This window comes from Hyla sarda, chromosome 13 (genome assembly GCF_029499605.1).
Source record: "Hyla sarda isolate aHylSar1 chromosome 13, aHylSar1.hap1, whole genome shotgun sequence".
Lineage (NCBI taxonomy): Eukaryota > Metazoa > Chordata > Amphibia > Anura > Hylidae > Hyla > Hyla sarda.
The window spans coordinates 6,304,763-6,321,901 of record NC_079201.1 but is presented as its reverse complement, the minus strand read 5'-3'; the positions used below and the strand labels follow the sequence as shown (position 1 = coordinate 6,321,901).

Below are 17,139 nucleotides of genomic sequence, written 5' to 3'. Positions count from 1 at the left end.
CTCTCGTTAAAACTAATTTTTTATTTTTCTTATGGTAAATAAAAAAGTCCAAAAGCAGGAAATGCTGAGGGGGGTGTGTGCAGCCTTAGCCAATCAGAGCTCATCTCACACACTGAACTGCTCCGGGCTGTGTGTAGCAGAGTGAGGGAGGAAGTTCTCCCCTGTATGGCTTCAGATGATGTCACGCCTGCTGGGGAACGCCCCTTCCCAGTCTGTGAATCTGACTGAGCAGAAAATATAGAGCAATATCAAGGTAGAAAACAAACAAATAATAAAAATAAAGGCAGGGGGTGGTTTATCATGATGGGGGAGGTGATCTGGGAGGATTATAAAATTTAACAAGATCATGAGAGGTACTCTTTAAATTAGATTTAGAAAACCCAGATTATCCATTTTATACTGACCTCTCTTTTCATTTTGTGTTAGATTTTTCCAGTGTTGCATAGAAGCTGACAAACCTGTGCAGCCATTGATCCAAGTTGTCAGCCAGGAAGTCCCTTTATTATTTTTGTATTAAATAGTAGTTGTGCTCTCCTTCATTCACAGAGAATTAATACCATAAACCAGCCTGGAATGTGATAGTACACTGCATACATACACACGACCGCTCCTTCTCCCAGTCTCCTGAGGCTTCAGCTTAGCTGGTTTACTAAACTAACCACCTGTCAGTAGCCAGCTAGCAAGCGATCGTGTTACTCCACTCCGAGTCTCTTGTGACTTTATTATACCTTAGCAACGTGTCCTGCCCCGCTTGTTAATCTAGGGTCTAAAATGCAGAAAATTAACCCAGACAGCTGTGGTCTTGGACAAAAAAAAATCCTAATAATAATCACACATGTTTTCTGTGGCTGAGGACCACCTTGAGAATGTTACCCCGGGAATACACAATCTCATTTCCTCTGTCTGGCTGTGGGAAGGGCGACAATGTCAGGTAGACCGGCATCTCCGGGTCAGTTAATGGAGATTTCTCCAGGCGATGAGGCTTTCTGGAGGAATGTTTTGGTCAAGTTTAAAAGTGCCTCACATGTCCCAAATTCTTTTAGGATGATCTTTTCCACGAATGTATGCAGCGTGTAAGGTTTAAAACATACATGTAACGCTTTCTCTACACACAGTCCAGTCTATGTAATGTCTGTCTGTATCATATCCATCTTTGTAAGCGTTGCAACTTTTGTTATAAGGCATGGTTGAGAGTTGTGTAGTAAGTTCTTTACCAGTCAGTCTCATATTCATAGATTTTATTATAGCTGGGTATTGTGGAAAAAGTCCTTTATCTTAAATCCAGTTAGAATTTGGCCACTAAAAGGGTAGTAACATTTATATACTGGGTCTGTGCTTGTGCAAACAGAATTTCCTACCGTATATACTCGAGTATAAGCCGACCCGAATATAAGCCGAGGCCCCTAATTTCACCCCAAAAACCCAGGAAAAGTTATTGACTCGACTATAAGCCTAGGGTGGGAAATACATCATCCCCCCATGTCATCATCCCCCCCCCGTCATCATCCAGACCCTCGTCATTAACACCCCTGTCATCATCCCCCCTTCATCATCACCGCCTGTCAATCCCTTCATCAGTGGTCTTCAACCTGCGGACCTCCAGATGTTGCAAAACTACAACTACCAGCATGCCCATACAGCTATCTGCTGTCCGGGCATGCAGGGAATTGTAGTTTTGAAACATCTTGAGGTCCGCAGGTTGAAGACCACTGCGGCCTTGGTCATCATCCAGACCCCCCTTTAGTTTTCTACTCCCCTCCCCTCGGTGGAAAGGAAGGGTGAGCTGGTCAAGGCCATCTATGCTGCAGGGACCGTCCGGTGGGGAGGGTTAGTCGTTCTGGGCTGTCCTTCTTCACCGGGAGGCCCTCCTTTCCACTCCGGGCTGGTCCAGGAGTAAGGACGTTGCCTTGACGACGCACAGGGACGTTCATGCGCAGGGACATCACAGACGTCTGCTGCGCACGGACATCCCTGTGCGTCGTCAAGGCAACATCACTAGTCCGGGGCCGGCCCAGAGCGGAGAATAGGGCCTCCCGGTGAAGATGGACAGCCCGGAACGACTAACCCTCCCCACCGGACGGTCCCTGCTGCAAACTAAAGGGGGGTCTGGATGATGACTAAGACCCCAGTGGTCTTCAACCTGCAGACCTCCAGATGTTTCAAAACTACAACTCCCAGCATGCCCGGACAGCCGATGGCTGTCCGCGCATGGTGGAAGTTGTAGTTTTGCAACATCTGAAGGTCCGCAGGTTGAAAACCACTGAAAAGGGATTGGCAGGTGGAGAGTTCACTTGAGTATAAGCCGAGGGGGGCGTTTTCAGCACGAAAAATCGTGTGAAAAAACACTGCTTATACTCGAGTATATACGGTACATTGATTTTTTTCTTATTATGGGCTATCTTAAAAACACCTATCTTATGGGCTATCTTAGAAACACGCCGGGATAGTAGTAATGTGCCCGAAATTGATGTTATAATTCCTGTCTGTAATGCATTGAGTCCTAGTGTTTATCTTTATGTACCATCTGCCTTTAGGGCACAGATTTATGTTATTTATACATATTTGTGTTTATTTAGAGGACATTTAAAACACTTTTTTTTTTTTTTTCCAATATAATTATGTCTGACAGTATGTGTGCCGTGGATTTTGATAATAACCGTCCTGTCCTGTTTTTTTTTCAATTCTTCAGCTCAAGGTAAAAATTGAAGTTCGGACCGAGAGAGGGCGAGATCATCTGAAAAGTCACAAACCAACTGGTTAAATGTTACCGCAGTGATAGGTGACCTTGACCTTATGACTTTATCATGAGAACAGCAGGGCAATGATAATGAATCTGTAAGGTAAGTTCAGTAGAACACTGTTATTTTACTAGGCTGAGAGAAACTGGGCAGGCACAATCACTGTAATGAATGGGGCTAGCAAAAATAAGAAGGTATGAGGTGGACCAGCACAGGGAGGTGCAGGTAAGTGACCACTTGGGGGTGCGTATAATGGTAAGAAGTAATAGCAAATACAGTCCATATAGAAAAAAGCATGATCGCACTCACCCAGTAAAGATAAAAGGTCCTCTTTATTGAAAAACTTCTTAAAACATTCGGGGGCTCGGGTAGAGACTCGCGGTCAGCGTCCGCTGACTGACCGGCTGAGGCGAGGAAACGTTCCTTTTGCAGTTGAGCTCGCTTTCTCAAGTTGCTTCAGAAAGCGGGCTGAACCGCAAAAGGAACGTTGCCTCTAGAGATGAGTGAACTTACAGTAAATTGGATTCGTCACAAACTTCTCGGCTCGGCAGTTGATGACTTATACTTTATAAATTAGTTCAGCTTTCCGGTGCTCCGGTGGGCTGGAAAAGGTGGATACAGTCCTAGGAAAGAGTCTCCTAGGACTTTATCCACCTTTTCCAGCCCACCGTAACATCTGAAAGCTGAACTCATTTATGCAGGATAAGTCATCAACTGACGAGCCGAGAAGTTCGTGACAAATCGAATTTACTGTAAGTTCGCTCATCTCTAGTTGACTCGTCTCACCTGGTCAGTTAGCGGACGCTGACCATGCATCTCTACCCGAGCCCCGGAATGTTTTAAGAAGTTTTTCAATAAAGAGGACCTTTTATCTTTACTGGGTGAGTGCGCTCATGCTTTTTTCTACATGGACTCTACTGTTATTTTACTGTTACTGTAATTCTACTTCACCTCCGAGTTATGATGCCCACAAAGGAAACTGTAGGACAAATCCAGCTATACTACATGTGTGTGTTTTGTACAACCATACACGCGTGTGTACTATAGACAGGCTCAGACATACATCCACATACATCACACTCACTAACATGAGAACAATGAGTGGTTTCTGTGCAGATGCTGCTCACCCGATATGGGAAAGGATTTTATAGCGACAATGGTTTCCAGATGTCTCTTGCAGGGGTCTCGGTCGCACACGCACTGTGATTGGTACAACAAGTACGTTAATGTCTTATTTATTTGTGTTTTACAAACCCTGGCTGTACCTAAATAGCCACGGATGATGAAAAGCCCCAGGGCTCCTTTGGCTGATTTATCTTATTTGGCAATATTGTAAATCTATCCAGTTCTTCAGTTTTTAGTTAAGATAAGGCATATGTAGAAGTTTTATTTTACAGGTTTTAAACGTTTTAACCGCTAATTTAATGCAAAACTGTGATTATATCCAAATTGGAAAGACAACCAATCGTGATATGCTCCATTGGATTCTATATATATATGGAGCTATTGTTCTAGTCTAGGGGACTATATCACCATACCTGTAAGACACAATGGACCCATACAATAGCACACAGAGGTTATGTAGCTCCAGCAATGCACTGCTATCATGTCAATATATTCAATACGTATATTCATCTTCCTAATTGTACAAGAACCTTCCACTTGTGTGATAATCCAAGCAGGCACAGAGAAATGTCTGTGGCAGTGATGTTCAGTGGGAAAGGCTGTGTGACTTAGGGTAGGGTCACACGTGCCGTATATTGCTCCATATTTCCTGCTTATTTTGTGCAGCTGATTTTGCTACCCATTGACTTCAAAGGAAAATACGCAGCAAAATATGGCACGTTTGACGCTTTGCTGCTGCAAAGATCAGTGCGGAGAGCCATAGATTGCCCCAGGAGGTACAGTTGCAGAGGCAAACGTACGACACCCAGCTACCGTATTTTTCGCCCTATAGGACGCACCGGCATATAAGACGCACCCAATTTTAAAGGTGCAAAATCTAGAAAAAAAAAGATTCTGAACCCAAAAGTGATCTTCAACCTGCGGACCTGCAGATGTTGCAAAACTACAACTCCCAGCATGCCCGGACAGCCGTTGGCTGTCCGGGCATGCTGGGAGTTGTAGTTTTGCAACATCTGGAGGTACGCAGGATGAAGACCACTGGTATATGAGGTAATACTCACGTGTCCCCGCCACTCCGGACCCGTCACCGCTGCCCTGGATGTTGCTCCATCGCTGTTGCTGCGTCCCCCTGGTGTCCCCGACGCTCCGAACGTCTTCTTCCCCGGGATCCACGCTCTCCGTTGCCATCATGACATCGCCGTCATCACGTCGCTGTCATCACGTCGCTCCGCACGCCGCTCCTATTGGATGACGGGACGGCGTGCGCGATGACGTGATGACATCGAAGGAGAGCACCGGCCATGCAGGGGATACCGGCACGGAGCAGACACCGAGGAGGCAGGTAAGGTCTCTCCCGATGCAGCCGGGTTAGTGTCACTTTCCCTTCAGACGAGGCGGTCAGCTTTGATCGCCGCGTCTGAAGGGTTAATACAGGGCATCACCACGATCGGTGATGTCCTGTATTAGCCGTGGGTCCCGGCCGTTGATGGCCGCAGGGACCGCCGCCATAGGTGTGTATTCACTGTATAAGACGCACCAACTTTTGGGGAAGAAAAAGTGCGTCTTATACGACGAAAAATACGGTAATTCCCTACACAAGCCCTTCTCTGATGATTGCGACTTGTGCACACAAGTTGCTGGGCATCATACGGTTGCCTTGTCAACTGTACTGCCCAGCAAGAGCTTATAGTGCCGCAGAAGAGACCTGGCATGGAGAGGAAAAGAGGACATCGTGTCAAAATGGGAGGGAAGTGGGACACTTAATGATTATTATTATTATCAAAAACCTCTCTTGCCAAACGATTGTTTTCCTTGTGAGCACCACTGTATATACTATTTACTTTAATTCCATAGGGCATCAACAATACAATCCTGGTGGGATCCTTGAAACCAAGGGAACCTGCTATTACACTTTGTAAAGGACACCTGACTCTATTTCTCCAGGAATAAATGTTATCATTAAGTGCACATCGGTATAATTAGATTGTGAGCTTTTCTTAGTTTCTGCCCTTAATCTGCTCTATTTACAGATTAAGGTGTTTTGTTAATTACTTCTCATGATGGTTTTACGCGAGATCATTCCCCGCACATGCTGCATAACTAGTGCGTTATCTCTCCTCGATGGTGTCTTTGTGCTAATTCCCATCAATTTCTGCCCAGATCCAGCCCTAGAGCAAGGATAAACCTAGAGGTTTGGTGAATAGGCACTGTCATAGGCGTGTCCGTAGAGCTGACTGACCACTTATTGACCTTTGTGTTTGAGAGGTGATATCCTCATAACCTGGATTGTTCTATACAAGCAACAGTGGTATTTTTCCCAGCATTCCAAGGAAATCTGCCTGATAATGTGTGCGAAGATATTGCAACGTATGAAAAAAAGTGTGGTCACTTGTGTCTTCTTTACAGTATGATCCCCTAAAACATCCCACGGGTGCTGCCAATGTTTAGCATGTCATAATCAACACCTTTGGAAGAAACCAGCAAAAACACACAGTAAGGCGTATACCAAAAATATCAACACTAATAAATGTTTATTGTTACAAATTCTTGAGAAAATATATAAAAAGTACACAAGATAAAAACTGTTAAAACACAGGAAGGGAAAGAAAAAATCTTATCCCCATTCCTCAACGACCGAGGTGATTCCAGATTACTGGGACCTTCCTCATGGGACACCCAAGCTCCAACAATAACTCGATATGTAAATGGAAACCCCTATGCATTCACAGGTATCTAAAAAGTAGCTGCATACAATACCCGTCCTCATAGGACTACAACCTGGAGATGTGCAGGGGGCAAAGTGACATAAATCAGGATAGTGCAATCTCAGGTCCCACCCGAGTGCCCACGCGTTCCGTCACCAAATGGTGACTTACTCAGGGGCGCTAGCTGGGGAAGTCCTGAGGAAGTCACCATTTGGTACTCCATCTATGTTGGCTCCTTGTCTATACATCTCTATAGCATCCTCCAACCCCTAGACCCAAAGTTTTGCCTCTTCTCCACACTGCCTTAGCGATATAAGTTTGGCTTCCCTGGCACACAACAGCAAATGTATCTATTCATTCACCAGCAAAGAGAGCACTTTTGGCATCCTTGTCGATACCTTGGCCATAACTGAAGTGCAGAGTTAGGTCAAGTTCTCAGCGTGAACCGACAGCTACAATTTACTTAGTGAAGTGGTTCAGCATCACAGGCCCATGGTAATAAAACTCTCTTGTAGGAAGCAGAAGGGCCTGACCTCGAGCTGGAGCCTGGTCACCTCTAAACAAGACCAGTATTTGTGTATAGTAATTGCATCAAGGATTTACAAAGTTTCTGGCGGGAGTCTGTACCAACCTTATCGCCAAGTGCCCTGTTTATTTGGTTTCCCAGCAAACTTAAGAAAGTGCAGCTGTTCTGGAAACTGTTTCCTTGTTTCTGTACCGTGCCCATCGGCCTGCATCTTTGAACAGAGGCCGGAGGGGGAGAAGATAAGGACGGCTGTGTCTGCAAATGGACTTATTAAACAGCGGGGTAGGAATTCTGGTTTAATCATGTGGCTTTCCTTAGATAAACTGTTTTTCCAAGGCCATTACAGCCACTGATACGTTATCACAACAAATAGATGGGCCTTGCCGAACAGAGAGACCCTTAATGCAGAGTATTCACAGCAAGCCGAGGAGGTAACTCTACACCCGCCGCAGCATTACCCGCAAGAAGAACGTCTCATTTCCCATCGTCATCTTAGATCTATTTTTTTTCAATCAAATATGATACCCAGAATGTTGTGTTATAATCTTTTGTTATGGCAGCATTAGCACTGCGCGACTTTATAGCCCTAATAGCATAACAAACCCACCCGTTACAAGAAAGATGGTTGTATTCATTTCTATCTTCACCCCAGTCCTGTGTTCTGATGCCTAGGGACATGTCAAAAGGTTTTATTGGTCAGGGTCTGAGTGTTCAGAAGTCGATAGATCATGAGAATGAGTGGGGATGTGCACTTCTCTCCCCACTTTGTGTCTATGGGGGGTATTTATCAAAGGATTTATGTGTTTTTTTTTACGTAACTTTGGCACAGCGTGTTTTTGCGCCAAAGTTTGGCGCATCTTCTCCACTGTCATTTATAGAACTTTCTCAAAATCACACGGTCCTGTGTGTGATTTTAACTTTAGTCAGTAATTCATCATTTGTGCCAATCGATCTTTGGCGCAATTTTGGCACAAATCCCGTTTTTTTTTTGGGCGCAAATCCCCGCCAAGAAATTTTGCACATGGAAAACACACTTAGCAATGTCAGAAAATGTAAAGGCGTCAAAATACATTAAAAATTTTTTTTTGTGACAGCAGCGTCGCCTCCAGGGCTGCTCAATACTATCCTGCGACATAGTTGTCTCTGAGGAACCTTCACCCTCTGTTGAGCCAGCATTGGACATAGCCACACAGGTTCAGGAAAGGTAAGCACTAAAGCAGTGGTCTCCAACCTTCAGACCTCCAGATGTTGCAAAACTACAACTCCCAGCATGCCCGGACAGCCAACGGCTGTCCAGGCATGCTGGGAATTGTAGTTTTGCAACATCTGGAGGTCCGCAGGTTGAAGACCACTGCACTAAAGTAACAAAAAAATAAATAAAATACCCAAGTTGAAAATAAAATCCATTTCACATGGTGACTATAAACCCCACAAAAGAAAATAACTCATGTCGCTTGCTGATATACTGCAGGAGGGACTCCAAAATGGCTGCTCTACAGGGTAAAATGCGCTGTCCTCTGTGGGGGTAAGTAGAGATGAGCGAACTTACAGTAAATTCGATTCGTCACGAATTTCTCAGCTCGGCGGTTGCTGACTTTTCCTGCATAAATTAGTTCAGCTTTCCGGTGCTCCGGTGGGCTGGAAAAGGTGAATACAGTCCTAAGAAAGAGTCTCCTAGGACTGTATCCACCTTTTCCAGCCCACAGGAGCACCGGAAAGCTGAACTCATTTATGCAGGATAAGTCATCAACTGCCGAGCCGAGAAGTTCGTGACTAATCGAATTTACTGTAAGTTCGCTCATCTCTAGGGGTAAGTTCTGTGTAAAAGGCGCTGTGAGCAGCTGATTTCAACATTTTGAGCCAAAATTACTAACAACTTGCACCAAATGCTAAATTTGGTGCATGTCCACGAAAACCAAAGTGAAAAAAAAAAGGTAAAAAGAAACTGTCAACAGGAAAAATTGATAAATACCCCCCCCCCCCAATGAGACCAGGATGGCTCCATAGACTTACATTATAAGTCCATCTTAGGTGACATGGAGAACGCGCTAAGCACAGACTTCTTCAGTCAAGTTCTTGTGATTGGTCAGGATCTGAGCACTCGGGCCTTGATGATTCAAAACTTTTGATATCTCTACAAAACATTAAACATAACAGGTACACTTTGAGGCTGTGTTTGTATGCTTTGCTCAGCTGAATGGACAGAGATATGGACGGTCACCTTTACTAATCATTCTCCACTTGGATGCAGCAAGGTGGTTTGGTAGCTTGAGGACCCCTACTGTTGAACACGTTATAGATCACAGACATGTATATATCATTATTGTCTAAGGTGGGAATAGCCCTTTAAATCCCTGACTAATTCTCTGGTTCAATACTTTTTATTAAAAGTTTTAAAGTACAAGTTAATACAAATAAACAAAAAGAAAACAAAACAAAATGACACAAAAGATATATCACTTATGTACTTGACAAAGTTGCGAAGCAATACATTGAGGAGTCCATGGTAAGGTAAGTAATGGATACAAATATATAAAATGCACAATATCTAGAACAAATTCAGTAATATTAGAGTACATTGGGATAATAAAGATAAGGATAGTAAGGCTGGGTTCACACCACGTTTTTCAATTACGCTTACCGTATACGGTTTTCCGCTAAAAAAACGTATGGCATAAACCGTATGCAACTGTATGACTCCAATTGAAAAACGTGGTGTGAACCCAGCCTAACAGTTCAAAGACAAATTAGTACAGTAATGTGAATTAGTTCATTGACACCATCTAGATGTAATGGATGAATAAGTGCCATTTCCCAACTCAATAGTTTTTTCATATATATGAGTGGTATTAATCCCGAAGATAATTTATGCAATAATAATAACAATTACTAATAGTAATTCTCTATATTGTGCAGTACTTATTAGACTTGCATATCTCTTTATTATTATATTGTGTATATGTGGCCACCTCTCTGCTGGTGATGGGAGACCGGCAAACTGGGGTTCTCAGAACAAGGGAGGGTCCCTTTGGGTGTGCGTTGTGGAAAGAAAATAAAAACAAGCTAAAGGGGAACTCCAGTACAAGAAATCTTATCCCCTATCCACAAGAAAGGGGATAAGATGTCTGATGTTAGGGGGGGGGGGGGGGGTGTCAGAACGTTGGCTGTGCTTGGCTTCGGAGCGGCATTGGTTGACACACCTCCCCATTCATGTCTATGGGAGGGACGGGGATACAGTGTTCATGTACCTCCGAGTCACCCATAGAGATATTTGAAGGGGTTGTGACCACAGCTTGGAGCTGTAGTTGACGGTAATACGGCACGGAGATTACCGGGGTGCCGGGTTCTGGTAAGGAGATTGCAGGGGGTCAGGCCACTGGAACCCCCTACGAGGATTGGTGGTAAGATGTTTAGTACCGAAGTTCCACTTTAAGTATACTTATAGTCTTGGAATACCCTGTTTCTTCCTTCTACCGTACAAGACTTTGATGTTTCACCTACAGAGCTTGTGTCAGGATTGGCTGCCATAGTCATGTGACATGGCGTACCAGAGAATATGACTATCTTGCATTTTAGACAGGGACTCTGATTATATATTTAAAGGTTCTTTTCTAGTGTATATATTCTTGAAATGTATTTAAATGCATATTTATTATGTGCTGTAGTTCACACTGTGCCTTTTTTCAAATGAAAAATCGCAACGCATGTTGATAAATGACTTATTTTCTGCAGAAAGCATGTCGGGCATCCGGGACACAGATTATCCTGCATTGAATTTGGCTTATTTACACCCACAACTGTGTATTTCCCAACCAGAGTGCCTCCAGCTTTTAGAAAACTACAAGTCCCAGCATGCTGGAAGTTGTAGTTTTACAACAGCTGGAGGCAACCTGGTTGGGAAACACGGATATCGACAGTAAAACCTCAGATTTCTAAAACGTATTTTACCGAGCATTTTTCTGACATAAAAATACTGTAGATCTGCAGTAAAACCAGCAATAGTAAGGCCCAGTTAACACTACGGAGAATAAGTGTATAATATTCACAAAAAATTCAGAGCAAGTTTCAATGGGTTTTGCGTTGCTCCATTAATTTTTTTCAAGTTCCACGGAAAATGTGCGGTGTATCCCACAATGTGTACATAGCCTGAAGGGATTTCTAAAATCTGTTATCCCTCATTATTCCTTCCAAGGTCTTTTGATACGGATTTTAGTCTGATAGATGTTTTTTTTCATGATGCTGAAATATTGGAGCTGTACTGTGTATACGTAATGTTACTGAATGATGTGTATGTGGTCAGACATCCCCCACTGCCACCGTTTTGCAGCTAGAATGACCCGGACGAAACTTTCTCCAGATTTCCCTCCTGAAATCTTCCATTACCGTAATTAGGGCTTTGACACATGTAGCAGATTTGTCTTCATTTTCTTACTGGCTTCTTAAGATTTTGTCACATTCTTACAAGATTTGTAAGAGACTGTCAGTTTAATGCGCGGTGTCCAGAGCGTCTGACTTATCTCCTCCATGCAGCGTTGTGCAGATTGCGCAGAATCCCCCACGTTAATTACTGTGTGATTAATACACCATCAGCGTGTCGTCGCTGTAACATCCTGTGTCAGTTTTATAGTCATTTAGTGTAAAACGCTTAAAACCGCTTTGCAAAGTGCTACCATAAAGTGATTCCAATAAGTTATATATTCTTCACATCCGAAAATAACATTTTAATTGCAAGAGGAATGAATTTCGCTAAATCGTTTATCTCAGCCTCTTACTTACCAGTCCTTGTCTTAGGAGAATGTCCTGTTGAGGCTGGTGCTGGCAGTGATGTGTTTAAGAGATCACTGTGTAAAGGGAAGTATACATAGGGTTAAGGGGACACACAGCTGCCCGTTGTGTTTAATATGGTGTCGGTGCGTGGAAAAAAAAACACAAAAAAACCATTGGTACCTATCCGCGGTCCCCCACAGGTCGGCCGTAGATAACATTCTTTTCTGTGCTTTTCCGGTGTCGTCTTTGTTCTTCCGTTAAGCATCTAGTTTAAGGATCTCCCCGCACAGCGAATCAGTGGCCGTATTTGTGTCATGAGTCAGGCCAGTGAATGATGTAGGAAGGTCCTGTAAGTGATGGTAGACATTGTGGACATATGAAATGGGGGATGTAAAATGGGGTTGTGGACTTGAAATGGGGAATTGTGAAATGGGGTTGTGGACATAAGGTGGTGGGATGGGAAATAGGGGGATAGATGTGAAATTGGGGGGGAATGTGAAATGGGGATTTCACCATTTGTTTATTATATCACATTTACTGCATTTCATAGGTCACTGAGTGGTGGCGGATCCCCTGCCGGGTGCGGAACAGGCTCTTGCAAGATTTGCTAATCTGACCTCCTTACGGCCTCTACTGGAAGCCTTTCCCTCGGGTGTTGGCGGACTGCTTCCTTTACAAAAACTAGCTATCCAGATCTGGAAGGCGACTAATCGTATTCATTCCTATACTGATGTGCCCTCTGATCTCCCCATCTGGTACAGTAGGAAAACTTGTTGCTGTGAGATGGAAGGACCCGAGACCCCTGACCCTTATCAAATGGAAAAAACTGGTTAACTCTATACCCCCCTTTTTCCATTTATTATATAAACATAGGAAATACCCTGCTAAATTCAAGAAAGTGTGGGGTCCATGGTACTCCTCTCCCCTAACGCAGTACTCCCTTTACTCTGTTAGTCGCCTTAACCTGCCGCCCCCTAGTTTCTCATCCTGTCTTGGTGAGGTCCTCTGACTCCCATGCAGGCGGTCCCCCGTTGACGGCTGTTTTTACTCTCCTACCGACTTTCATCTGACAGGTAGTGAATTACTGGAGTCTAGTGCTGATGTTTACTGTAATGTTTGTTTTTTGGTTATGTTGTTTTGGCAGTTGCAAGACCGTATTATTCTTTTGGTTGTACCCAAGAGGCATATTCCTACACTTGTACTTTACTGTATGCCTTATTCTGCTTGTTATGTCATTGGATGGATTTTCCTATTTTATTTTTTTATTCTCGATAGTTATAGGTTTTTTTCCTGTTCATTTCTAGCACCTTCAGGATATAAATTTTTGCGAGACACCAGAGAAATTCTTTAAATCTATTTGTTGGTTGCTCACTAAGTGGAGGGGTCCAATAGCTGAAACCTCCACCAATCACCAGTATTAATGGCCTATTGTTACGATAGGCCATCAATACTAGATTTTCGGCGCTGACTCCCATCATCCCCGCCTATCAACTGTTTCAAAGAATGGCACTGCTGCATTGTCCCATTCAAGTAAACATGGAAACATAAAAACACATGAATCACTGGGCCCAAATGGCATCCATCCCAGGGTTTTGCAAAAATTAAGTACAGTGCTAGACAGACCCTTATTCCCTATATTTAAAGATTCTATAATGACTGGGATTGTTCCACAGGACTGGCACTTAGCAAATATGGTACCAATACTTAAAAAGCGGTCAAAAAAGGAATCTTAGAACTATAGGCCTGTATGTTTAACACCTGTTGTAAGATTTTTGAGGGTTTTCTGAGAGATATAATATTATATATATATATATATATATATATATATATATATAATAAAATAATAGATAGAGGAAGAATATAAAATTCTGGAATATCTTAATGAAAATAACCTTCTGACACAGCACCAACATGGGTTTACGCGGCATCGGTTCTGTCAGACTAATCTGATAAACTTCTATGAGGAGATCAGTTATAGATTGGATCGGGGTGAAGCTGTATATATTGACCTTTCTAATACATTTGATACTGTGCCATCCAAAAGGTTAGTATGTAAAATGAGGATGCTTGGACTAGGGGAGAATATTTGTAAATGGGTTAGCAACTGGCTCAGTGACAGGAAGCAGAGGGTTAGTATCAATAGAACTTACTCTGGTTGGGTGGCAGTTACTAGTTTGGACCACAGGGGGCAGTGCTGGGTCAACTTCATTTCAATATGTTTATTAATGACCTTGTAGAGGGATTACAAAGTATAATTTCTATATTAGCAGATGACACCAACATAATATTACAGAGGGATGTGGGGAAGCTGGAGGCTTGGGCTTAGACATTGCAAATGAAGTTCATTGTGGAGAAATGTAAGGTTATGCACTTGGGCTATAAAAACAAAATGTGCAAAATGTCTACTGAAATAGACTTGGGGGTGCTGGTGGACAATAAACTCTACTTAAGTGATCAGTGCCAGGCAGCGGCTGCCAAGGCTAACAAACTCATGGGATGTATCAAGAGAGGCAAGGACATATGTTTGCCTTTGTATAAATCACTAGTCAGACCACATATGGAGTATTGTGTCCGTATATAAAAAGGACATGGCTGAACTGGAGAAGGGTGCAGAAGAGGTTGACAAAGATAATGTTTTAAAAAAAAAAAAATTATCTGATAATTCTATTGACTTTTTTTTAAGCAAGATTACACACAACAATTAAAAACACCATAACATAATCCCTCCCCCACTACAACATACCCCCCCACCCACAAACAAAACAGTCCTATGTCCACCACAAGACCGGCACAGTCCAGAACAGTCGATCAGTCATGTGAGCTAAGGTAGGGGGAGTACTATAAACAATCCAGACAGTGCACATAAAGACCACTTGGTATGCAGGCACACCCTGCATACATAGGGAGACAGTCCATAGAACAGAGCACAACATAAAGAGAACAACTAGGGTATACAGAGAAGTAAGGCCGACATACGCGGACAGGGCTAATCCCCCTCCAGGCCCAGCTACTATTGGAGAAAAGCACCCCTTAAGAATCACCCGATCACAACCTATGTGCCCGCACCCAGGGTCCCCATATCGCTTAAAACTTTCGAGTAGCCTTGCGCTTCTCGTAGATACCCCTTTCCAGGTGAACAATGAGGGAGACCCGAGCAGACAAATCAGCAATAGTTGGGGGGCTAGCCTTGATCCAGTACTGGGCAATTAGTTTTCTAGCTTGATACAATATAAGTAGTACCCCAATTTCAACCCCAGAAGGCTCTGAATTGCATCCTATAAGACCCACTACACATGGCTTGGGCTTAAGCGATAAGGCAAACCCATACACTCTGCAGATAAGGAACAGATCCCTTCAATAAGAGCACACTCCCACACCATTTGGATGGAACAAGTGGGCATCCAGCTCGCCACACCTCGGACATGCAGTCAGGTCAGAGACCTATTCTATAAAGAAGGTTTTGTACACCCTGTGCACTACTGGGACAGCCAATTAGCCTCAGAGAGAGACAGAAGTGGGGTATGCGCCAAAACAGTAGACCACTCTTCATCAGTCAAAGACCCCAGATCCCCCTCCTATTTACTACAAACCAGTAAGGGAAATTTCTCATAAGAACGTAGGAGTTCCTAATACAGCCAAGACAAAAGACGTCTTCGGGGCAATCTAATCACAATGTACACATATACGAATGGACTGTACAGAGATCTCTCTAGTGATCTTTTTATACCTAGGCCGGTAACTATGACAAGGGGGCACCCTCTACGTCTAGAGGAAAGAAGGTTTCACCATCATCACAGAGATTCTTTACTGTAAGAGAAGTGAGACTATAGAACTCTCTGCTGCATGATGTAGTAATGTCTGACTCAATAAACAAGTTCAAGAGGTGTGGGGTCTGGATGTTTTTCTAAAGAGTAATAACATGATACTAGATTTATGGGGATAGAATGTTGATCCAGGGATTTATTCTGATCGCCATATTGGGGTCGGGAAGGAATTTTCCCTCTGTCATGGGGCAATTGGCATCTGCCTCATGTGGGGTTGTTGTCTTCCTCTACATCAACACAGTAGGGTTTTAGGTTGAATTCGACGGACTCTTGTCTTTTTCCAACCTTAAAAACTATGTTAATATGAAACGCAGCGGTATCTTAAAACTCTGCAACATATGATATGGCAACTGATGGATAACCAGCAATAATCACTGAAGAGGCTGCAGCTCTCTCACAAGTGTGTCAAACAGCTGATCGGTGGGGGTGGCCATCACCAGATCCTGTGGACAGGCCATTAATTATGGATAACCCCTTACCAGACCATTAGTGATTTGCTACTTCACCACAATTCTCACCAGCTATCCAGACATTCAGTACAATGAAGTTGTCAGTGTTTTTCCGCAGCCTTGTTACTTTAAAGAATTTTGAACATACAAACCCCCTTTTCTTTATTAAACCAAGGATATAGTTGTACTTCTCTAGTGTAATTATGGTGTAATGGACTTCACAATAAGATTGGACTACAAGTACAGCCATCCGATTATCAGTCTGTGCATGCTTTTCTTGCCAACTCCAGAACACCCCCAGCTGACCAGTGCAGAGCAGACCCGGCCCGTGTGGAAGCGATAAGATACCACCAGATGTGACATTTTAATTAACATGATTTGCTAAACACTGGCTTAATTAAATGCAACTTGATAAGCGCGCTAATCGCCATACATGTCTTCCCAGCTGTTTCTGCTTCTACCCAGTCCTATCCCCAGGGTTCATTATGCTCAGGATTAGGAAGCTGAGCAACAATCCTGAACCTGTCCGTGGTCATTTCAGACTTCTTGAGGTCCGCACTGACAACTGTCCATTCTTAAAAAGTATCAGCAATGAATCCAAAGAGAAGATGTCACTACATGTGGTTTAGGTTTTTTGCACACCGGAGTCATGTAAAAGAAGGTGATAACACCTAGAACGGACATCACTTCTGAGGCCCCATTGTGCGTGGAGCTTATGTGGTAGTACATGGAGACCAGCAGCAATGGGACTAGAAGATATAGATATAATATAGGACAGTTCACCCTATAGAATAAACATAGAGCAGATTCTATATGAACGTGGCTAATGTGAGATGAGTATGCTTTCAAGTGAAAACCTAGATTTATACATTTTTACTTATTTCTAGCATTGGCTATTTAAACATGTTCATTTTTTCTAATCTTTATGTATTTTTTGATGGAGGCAGCCATCTTGCCTGATATGTTTTAAACAGCCTCTAGAGACTTGCTTTACAGCAAGCCCCA

General features: G+C 43.3%; 1 long non-coding RNA gene across 1 annotated transcript in view; it reads left to right on the top strand.

Annotated features, from left to right (window-relative positions):
• LOC130297608 (uncharacterized) overlaps positions 1-17,139 on the top strand; it is a 385,502-nt gene that overhangs the window by 126,150 nt on the left and 242,213 nt on the right. Inside the window, exon 4 of the long non-coding RNA XR_008849615.1 lies at positions 2,690-2,840. This is a non-coding gene — a long non-coding RNA (uncharacterized LOC130297608). The remainder of the gene's footprint in view (positions 1-2,689; positions 2,841-17,139) is intronic.